Source organism: Acipenser ruthenus, chromosome 37 (assembly GCF_902713425.1).
Source record: "Acipenser ruthenus chromosome 37, fAciRut3.2 maternal haplotype, whole genome shotgun sequence".
In the NCBI taxonomy this organism is placed as follows: Eukaryota; Metazoa; Chordata; class Actinopteri; order Acipenseriformes; family Acipenseridae; genus Acipenser; species Acipenser ruthenus.
Genome location: NC_081225.1, coordinates 7,187 through 17,246, shown reverse-complemented (window position 1 = coordinate 17,246; position 10,060 = coordinate 7,187). Strand labels below are relative to the sequence as shown.

Here is a 10,060-nt window from a genome sequence, read left to right as displayed (position 1 = left end):
AGAGATCAGTGACCCACAGTGCAGCACAAACACCCCACATGACAGATCAGTGAAACACAAACACCCCTCATGACAGATCAGTGACCCACAGTGCAGCACAAACACCCCACATGACAGATCAGCGAAACACAAACACTCCTCATGACAGATCAGTGAAACACAGTGCAGCACAAACACCCCACATGACAGATCAGTGAAACACAAACACCCCACATGACAGATCAGTGACCCACAGTGCAGCACAAACAGCCCACATGACAGATCAGTGAAACACAAACACCCCTCATGACAGATCAGTGACCCACAGTGCAGCACAAACACCCCACATGACAGATCAGTGACCCACAGTGCAGCACAAACACCCCACATGACAGATCAGTGAAACACAAACAACCCTCATGACAGATCAGTGACCCACAGTGCAGCACAAACACCCCACATGACAGATCAGTGACCCACAGTGCAGCACAAACACCCCACATGACAGATCAGCGAAACACAAACACTACTCATGACAGATCAGTGACCCACAGTGAAACACAAACACCCCTCATGACAGATCAGTGACCCACAGTGCAGCACAAAAACCCCACATGACAGATCAGTGACCCACAGTGCAGCACAAACACCCCACATGACAGATCAGTGAAACACAGTGCAGCACAAACACACCCCTCATGACAGATCAGTGACCCACAGTGCAGCACAAACACCCCACATGACAGATCAGTGAAACACAGTGCAGCACAAACACTCCTCATGACAGATCAGTGAAACACAGTGCAGCACAAACACCCCACATGACAGATCAGCGAAACACAAACACTCCTCATGACAGATCAGTGACCTACAGTGCAGCACAAACACCCCACATGACAGATCAGTGAAACACAAACACCCCACATGACAGATCAGTGATCCACAGTGCAGCACAAACACCCCACATGACAGATCAGTGAAACACAAACACCCCTCATGACAGATCAGTGACCCACAGTGCAGCACAAACACCCCACATGACAGATCAGTGACCCACAGTGCAGCACAAACACCCCACATGACAGATCAGTGAAACACAAACACTCCTCATGACAGATCAGTGAAACACAGTGCAGCACAAACTCCCCACATGACAGATCAGCGAAACACAAACACTCCTCATGACAGATCAGTGACCCACAGTGCAGCACAAACACCCCACATGACAGATCAGTGACCCACAGTGCAGCACAAACACCCCACATGACAGATCAGTGACCCACAGTGCAGCACAAACACCCCACATGACAGATCAGTGACCCACAGTGCAGCACAAACACCCCACATGACAGATCAGTGAAACACAAACACTCCTCATGACAGATCAGTGAAACACAGTGCAGCACAAACACCCCACATGACAGATCAGCGAAACACAAACACTCCTCATTACAGATCAGTGACCCACAGTGCAGCACAAACACCCCACATGACAGATCAGTGAAACACAAACACCCCTCATGACAGATCAGTGACCCACAGTGCAGCACAAACACCCCACATGACAGATCAGTGACCCACAGTGCAGCAAAAACACCCCACATGACAGATCAGTGAAACACAAACACCCCTCATGACAGATCAGTGACCCACAGTGCAGCACAAACACCCCACATGACAGATCAGTGAAACACAAAAACCCCTTATGACAGATCAGTGACCCACAGTGCAGCACAAACACCCCACATGACAGATCAGTGAAACACAAAAACCCCTTATGACAGATCAGTGACCCACAGTGCAGCACAAACACCCCACATGAGAGATCAGTGACCCACAGTGCAGCACAAACACCCCACATGACAGATCAGTGAAACACAAACACCCCTCATGACAGATCAGTGACCCACAGTGCAGCACAAACACCCCACATGACAGATCAGTGACCCACAGTGCAGCACAAACACCCCACATGACAAATCAGTGATCCACAGTGCAGCACAAACACCCCACATGACAGATCAGTGACCCACAGTGCAGCACAAACACCCCACATGACAGATCAGTGACCCACAGTGCAGCACAAACACCCCACATGACAGATCAGTGAAACACAAACACTCCTCATGACAGATCAGTGAAACACAGTGCAGCACAAACACCCCACATGACAGATCAGCGAAACACAAACACTCCTCATGACAGATCAGTGACCCACAGTGCAGCACAAACACCCCACATGACAGATCAGTGAAACACAAACACCCCTCATGACAGATCAGTGACACACAGTGCAGCACAAACACCCCACATGACAGATCAGTGAAACACAAAAACCCCTTATGACAGATCAGTGACCCACAGTGCAGCACAAACACCCCACATGACAGATCAGTGAAACACAAAAACCCCTTATGACAGATCAGTGACCCACAGTGCAGCACAAACACCCCTCATGACAGATCAGTGACCCACAGTGCAGCACAAACACCCCACATGACAGATCAGCGAAACACAAACACCCCACATGACAGATCAGTGAAACACAGTGCAGCACAAACACCCCACATGACAGATCAGTGACCCACAGTGCAGCACAAACACCCCACATGACAGATCAGTGAAACACAAACACCCCTCATGACAGATCAGTGACCCACAGTGCAGCACAAACACCCCACATGACAGATCAGTGACCCACAGTGCAGCACAAACACCCCACATGACAGATCAGTGAAACACAAACACTCCTCATGAAAGATCAGTGAAACACAGTGCAGCACAAACACCCCACATGACAGATCAGCGAAACACAAACACTCCTCATGACAGATCAGTGACCCACAGTGCAGCACAAACACCCCACATGACAGATCAGTGAAACACAAACACCCCTCATGACAGATCAGTGACCCACAGTGCAGCACAAACACCCCACATGACAGATCAGCGAAACACAAACACCCCTCATGACAGATCAGTGACCCACAGTGCAGCACAAACACCCCACATGACAGATCAGTGACCCACAGTGCAGCACAAACACCCCACATGACAGATCAGTGAAACACAAACACTCCTCATGACAGATCAGTGACCCACAGTGCAGCACAAACACCCCACATGACAGATCAGTGAAACACAAACACCCCTCATGACAGATCAGTGACCCACAGTGCAGCACAAACACCCCACATGACAGATCAGTGACCCACAGTGCAGCACAAACATCCCACATGACAGATCAGTGACCCACAGTGCAGCACAAACACCCCACATGACAGATCAGTGACCCACAGTGCAGCACAAACACCCCACATGACAGATCAGTGACCCACAGTGCAGCACAAACACCCCACATGACAGATCAGTGAAACACAGTGCAGCACAAACACTCCTCATGACAGATCAGTGAAACACAGTGCAGCACAAACACCCCACATGACAGATCAGCGAAACACAAACACTCCTCATGACAGATCAGTGACCCACAGTGCAGCACAAACACCCCACATGATAGATCAGTGACCCACAGTGCAGCACAAACACCCCACATGACAGATCAGCGAAACACAAACACTCCTCATGACAGATCAGTGACCCACAGTGCAGCACAAACACCCCACATGATAGATCAGTGACCCACAGTGCAGCACAAACACCCCACATGACAGATCAGTGAAACACAAACACCCCACATGACAGATCAGCGAAACACAAACACCCCACATGACAGATCAGTGACCCACAGTGCAGCACAAACACCCCACATGACAGATCAGTGAAACACAAACACCCCTCATGACAGATCAGTGACCCACAGTGCAGCACAAACACCCCACATGACAGATCAGTGAAACACAAACACCCCACATGACAGATCAGTGACCCACAGTGCAGCAGAAACACCCCACATGACAGATCAGTGAAACACAAACACCCCTCATGACAGATCAGTGACCCACAGTGCAGCACAAACACCCCACATGACAGATCAGTGACCCACAGTGCAGCACAAACACCCCACATGACAGATCAGTGAAACACAGTGCAGCACAAACACCCCACATGACAGATCAGTGACCCACAGTGCAGCACAAACACCCCACATGAGATCAGTGACCCACAGTGCAGCACAAACACCCCACATGACAGATCAGTGACCCACAGTGCAGCACAAACACCCCACATGACAGATCAGTGAAACACAGTGCAGCACAAACACCCCACATGACAGATCAGTGAAACACAGTGCAGCACAAACACACCCCACATGAGAGATCAGTGACCCACAGTGCAGCACAAACACCCCACATGACAGATCAGTGACCCACAGTGCAGCACAAACACCCCACATGAGAGATCAGTGACCCACAGTGCAGCACAAACACCCCACATGAGAGATCAGTGACCCACAGTGCAGCACAAACACCCCAAATGAGAGATCAGTGACCCACAGTGCAGCACAAACACCCCTCATGACAGATCAGTGACCCACAATGCAGCACAAACACCCCTCATGACAGATCAGTGAAACACATAAAATACTTTCAATTACTCAGCATTTCCAATTACTAGCACCACGACACTAGATAAGAACACATATAGACATGTATTGATATATACATACATTATACATACATTATATATATATATATATATATATATATATATATATATATATATATATATATATATATATATATATATGTGTGTGTGTGTGTGTGTGCAGATGTTGTGGTAAAGTAATTCAAGGGAGGTTTGAGAATAAAAATAGCATCATTCCCTCACATGGCGCACTTGACCACTAGAGGTCTCCTGAAACATGGTCAGACAGGATAATGAATGTTCAAGTCATTGTTTATGGAGTAATGGGTGGTTTTGTTGTCTAATTAAATCCACCTGTATTGTCAAATCATGCAAACTAAACAATTTACATTATGAAAAGTGGAGTTCATTATCTTAAGCCAAGTCTTCCAACTTGATGCATTCAAAACTTCACCTGAAAATAAGATACAAGATCACTGTGCAAACATCCCACAGCAGCGTGCTTTAAATGAACAAGCATGCCCTGTGAATGCCAGCGGTGTCTCCCCTGCAGTGCAGCGTGCTTTAAATGAACAAGCATGCCCTGTGAATGCCAGCGGTGTCTCCCCTACAGTGCAGCGTGCTTTAAATGAACAAGCATGCCCTGTGAATGCCAGCGGTGTCTCCCCTACAGTGCAGCGTGCTTTAAATGAACAAGCATGCCCTGTGAATGCCAGCTGTGTCTCCCCTACAGTGCAGCATGCTTTAAATGAACAAGCATGCCCTGTGAATGCCAGCGGTGTCTCCCCTGCAGTGCAGCGTGCTTTAAATGAACAAGCATGCCCTGTGAATGCCAGCGGTGTTTCCCCTGCAGTGCAGCGTGCTTTAAATGAACAAGCATGCCCTGTGAATGCCAGCGGTGTCTCCCCTACAGTGCAGCATGCTTTAAATGAACAAGCATGCCCTGTGAATGCCAGCGGTGTCTCCCCTGCAGTGCAGCGTGCTTTAAACGAACAAGCATACACTGTGAATGCCAGCGGTGTCTCCCCTGCAGTGCAGCGTGCTTTAAATGAACAAGCATACCCTGTGAATGCCAGCGGTGTCTCCCCTGCAGTGCAGCGTGCTTTAAATGAACAAGCATGCCCTGTGAATGCCAGCGGTGTCTCCCCTACAGTGCAGCGTGCGTACAGTCAGTGGCATCACAGTACAGTAGATCACTCACATTAAAAGACAAATCCACAAACAGCAGCCTTCAGAGAGTCCCTCCACTGCGATGACTTTGTTATTTCACATGCAGACACGGTGCTGTCTCCCACACCTGCTCACAACGGCAAAACCAAAACCACATGAAAAGGATACTTCTCTCATCAGGCCCCATATTCAAAAGTGTCACTTCATCACCTAAAATAATAATTAAAAAAAATTAAGCAATCTATAAATGCTTTTAGCCTAGTTGGACATTATATACAACTTTACCTGTCCCACAAGTGTCCCCCAAAAAATACATAGCATGCACCCCAAGTTGAAAGAGGCAGCATTAATCCTTACAATAGTTTCAGGGAAGAACAACTTCTGCATTAATTAACTGCATTGAAATCAAGACAATCACGGCTATATAAAGAATCATTAAATACAATCACAAGTGTTACTAACTACCTTAACAAACAGTTACTCCGGGTTCAAATACAGTCAGCACTCTTTATTGCCACTCAATATTATTTTGAAAATATCACTTGCCAAAAGAGAAGACATGTGGCACTGTAATACAGAACATACTTTTAAATCCGGTGTGCATTGTAGCAGTGTGTGTGTGTGTGTGTGTGTGTGTGTGTGTGTGTGTGTGTTTATTGTGTTCAGGTTACCTTGTGTAGCTGCTCCAGACTCTCACTGTGTGTGTGTGTGTGTGTGTGTGTGTGTAGCAGTGTGTGTGTTTATTGTGTTCAGGTTACCTTGTGTAGCTGCTCCAGACTCTCACTCTGTGTGTGTGTGTTTATTGTGTTCAGGTTACCTTGTGTAGCTGCTGCAGACTCTCACTGTGTGTGTGTGTGTGTGTGCGTGCGTGTGTGTTTATTGTGTTCAGGTTACCTTGTGTAGCTGCTCCAGACTCTCACTGTGTGTGTGTGTGTATATAGCAGTGTGTGTTTATTGTGTTCAGGTTACCTTGTGTAGCTGCTCCAGTCTCTCACTGTGTGTCTGTGTGTGTGTGTGTGTGTGTGTGTGTATATAGCAGTGTGTGTGTCTACTGTGTTCAGGTTACCTTGTGTTGCTGCTCCAGACTCTCACTGTGTCTGTGTGTGTGTGTGTGTGTGTGTGTGTGTTTATTGTGTTCAGGTTAGCTTGTGTAGCTGCTCCAGACTCTCACTGTGTGTCTGTGTGTGTGTGTGTGTATATAGCAGTGTGTGTGTTTATTGTGTTCAGGTTAGCTTGTGTAGCTGCTCCAGACTCTCACTGTGTGTGTGTGTGTGTGTGTGTGTCTGTGTGTATAGCAGTGTGTGTGTTTATTGTGTTCAGGTTACCTTGTGTAGCTGCTCCAGACACTGAAGTGTTTGTTCAGAAGAGCAGGCAGGCTGTGCCACACTGACCCGGGGTGAGGCGAGGCGTGAGAGGAGGGGTGAGGTGAGGGGCGAGATGAGGGGTGATCTGTGCTGTGCTGTGCTGTGCTGTGCTGTTCAGCCTACCTGCCAGCGCCTTGCCTTTGTAGAGGAGTCCCTGTTGATTGACAGGTATGTTGAGCCTGTCAGAGACCAGACTCCAGACTGTGGAGACCTTCTCATCCTCACAGACCTGTCAAGAGGCAAGAACACACAGTGAGGGGACGAGCATTAAACACTGAAACCACATCTTCATCCTCACCGTACAGGCGAGAGACAAGAACACACACACACACACACACACACACACACACACACACAGTATCAGAGCAATCTAGCGAGGGGACGGTCGAGTATTGTCAAGAGCAAAAACACACTTTCATAAAAACTGCTGATTTTGTATTATTATGGTCTGTATGTGTGGCATGCTATAGAAATGTATTGTGGTTTGTTCTTTTTTCGTGCTCTGTACTGTACAGTGCTTTGTGAAACGCTTGTACAAAAATCGCTATATAAATGCAATAAATAAATAAATAAATAAATACACTGGAAGTGCTTCACATTGTCACAGACCAGTATTATGAACTTGCTCTTGGTCTACAGCCACAATATTGTGTGAGAATTATTTCTCAGTCTCACAGATGAACCGACATTTAATGCAAGGGCCGAAAACAATATGTCAATTTAAACACAATAGCAACACTGAGGTGAAGATACAAGCCCAACACATTTCTCTTAGAGGTAGTCGAGCAAAGCAAGAGGCGAGGACGGACACATCTGCTGGAAACGCATGGATATGAATTTGTTTCCAGGTTCATTTCAACACACAGCCCTACACGCGTGAGACACTCTAGCCTGCATGTATTCCGCTCACGTGTGCAGGAGTGACGGCAGGCGCAAGAACGCTGTGTGTTGTGTGTTGTGTGTGGAGAGAGTTCGGGTGCGTTCACGACACGCAGACTTCCGTCATTCTGCGCAGAATCGGAGCAAGTAGCCAATGAATTTTCGGAATCTGCAGAATCTGCGCAGACTTAACAAATACATAAACAACACAGTGAATTCTAATCAGAAATTACAGTTCAAGTGACTAATGTAATGCAACCACCATGGATCCCAAAATGATAGATACAGATTGGCCAACAATCAATGCTGCAGGGAACAAGAACAACAATATAATAAACAGCGACGTCACTCCTTCACAACTCGTGTGCAGCGAACTCCCAACAATAAAAAGAAATTAACACACACCCGGTGATATTAAAACCATGAAGAGGCAACAACCTCGTGTGAGCACAATAAAGCATTAGCGGGGGCAATCAGATAAATCATCCATAGCAAAAAACAACACAGCAACATTAATTTGCGGTCCATTGTCGTTCTGGGTCCGACATTGCAATTATTCCTCACAGGTCCTTTGTCGGACTGAGTCCGACATCATTATAGCAACGCAATAAACGGGTGTTTAGTCGTTTTTTCTCCGGAAAAAGCCGAGAAAACCATTCAATTGCCGAGTGGGAGCGACAGGAGCCGAGACAAGTCGAAAAAAAAAAAAAAAAAAAAAAAAGGCGTATCTCATGAATAGTCATACATGGTATCAGGTATCAGATAACGGGGCGTTCATAGTAAACAAGCTGGCTGAGTGCGTCAGCGCACAGAGACTATCATGGACATTTGTAGAGCTTTTTTCAGATGTTATTTTAATAAAATAATGACTTGGATCGCATTATTGAGGAGTTTGGTGATAAAACGAGTGATCCGGAGATGATCGATCGGTATGTACGACTATTATTATTATTAATTATTATTATTATTATTATTTCTTACATAGGTAAACGCTATAGCAAACGAAAGGCTGGGGCGGGGCTGGAGATGCCTAGTGAGTGGTTTGTTGATATGCAGGGCCATTTAAACCCGTTTGACTGTGAAAAAAAAATTATTTTAAACAGCGCGTCTAAAATGAACTGCGCGTGTGAAAACCTGACGTGCCTGTTGCGCACTTAATAAATGGACTGCAAAGGGTAAAAACAAACACAGAAAACGGAGGCTGGCGCGCTTTCGATTATGACAAACAAAAAGGATGAGATGAAGCCGTACAGCCAAAACACCAGCCCCTTAAACAGGTATAAATAACAATACGGTTTTGTTTTACCTGAGGAGAATCCTATTGCGATGTGAAACTCCAGGCAAGCATGGGGGCGGATATTCTGTGAAGCGCGCATGCTGACGTAGGCTTTGTTATGACCGTGAACGCGCCTGATAGAAGTCTGTGGGGACCCTGCTTTCACTGCTCGTGCTGTGCCCTGTAGCTCAATATGCAGCCGTTTTGTGGCTTTCCAAAGACGTATCATGCGTCTGGATCGGATGTTCGTAGACAAAATGATAATTGTTTACATTTGGTCAAATACAAGATTGCATGTAGTTTCCGAACATCTCCCCCTGGTGGTTAATTGCGGTGTTTACGGCAGAATAATTCAATGGGTTTCTCCATATCCCGTATATTTTCATATTACCCACAATTCAATTTGTGACACTTAACTCGAAAGGTACATATATTTAAAATTAAATATATATTTTTAATAATTAAAATTGTATAAAGCATTGAACATATATTATCCTCAAACGCCGTTTTGATAACAATATAATATTTGAACTTATTTTAATATATAAATTAATAGGTAGCAACCCTAAATTGAATTTTACTTAGTTATACGAATTATAAATAGCTATTGGAATGATGTAATTAGCATATATCCCAATTATCCTGAATTGTAAAATACTGATTTGTGAGGAATAAATGAAAAGTTGTGTAATATAGATATATATTTTTTAATTTCAAAGAATTAAATTGTATAAAACATTAACCATATAATCCTCAATGACCACTTTGGTGACAATATAATATTTTTTTTATCATTTTAAGATAGAAATATACTGTAATAAAATCAAACCACAAATAGACACTG

At 45.5% G+C, this 10,060-nt stretch overlaps 1 long non-coding RNA gene across 1 annotated transcript; it reads right to left on the bottom strand.

The window, feature by feature from the left end:
• Positions 1-5,598: 5,598 nt before the first annotated feature.
• On the bottom strand, positions 5,599-9,300 carry LOC131706876 (uncharacterized). Its single transcript, XR_009310862.1, has 3 exons — positions 9,247-9,300; positions 7,023-7,290; positions 5,599-5,907 (listed from the first exon to the last, which is right to left on the bottom strand). It is a non-coding gene; the product is annotated as an uncharacterized LOC131706876 (long non-coding RNA).
• Between the last annotated feature and the right edge of the window lie 760 nt (positions 9,301-10,060).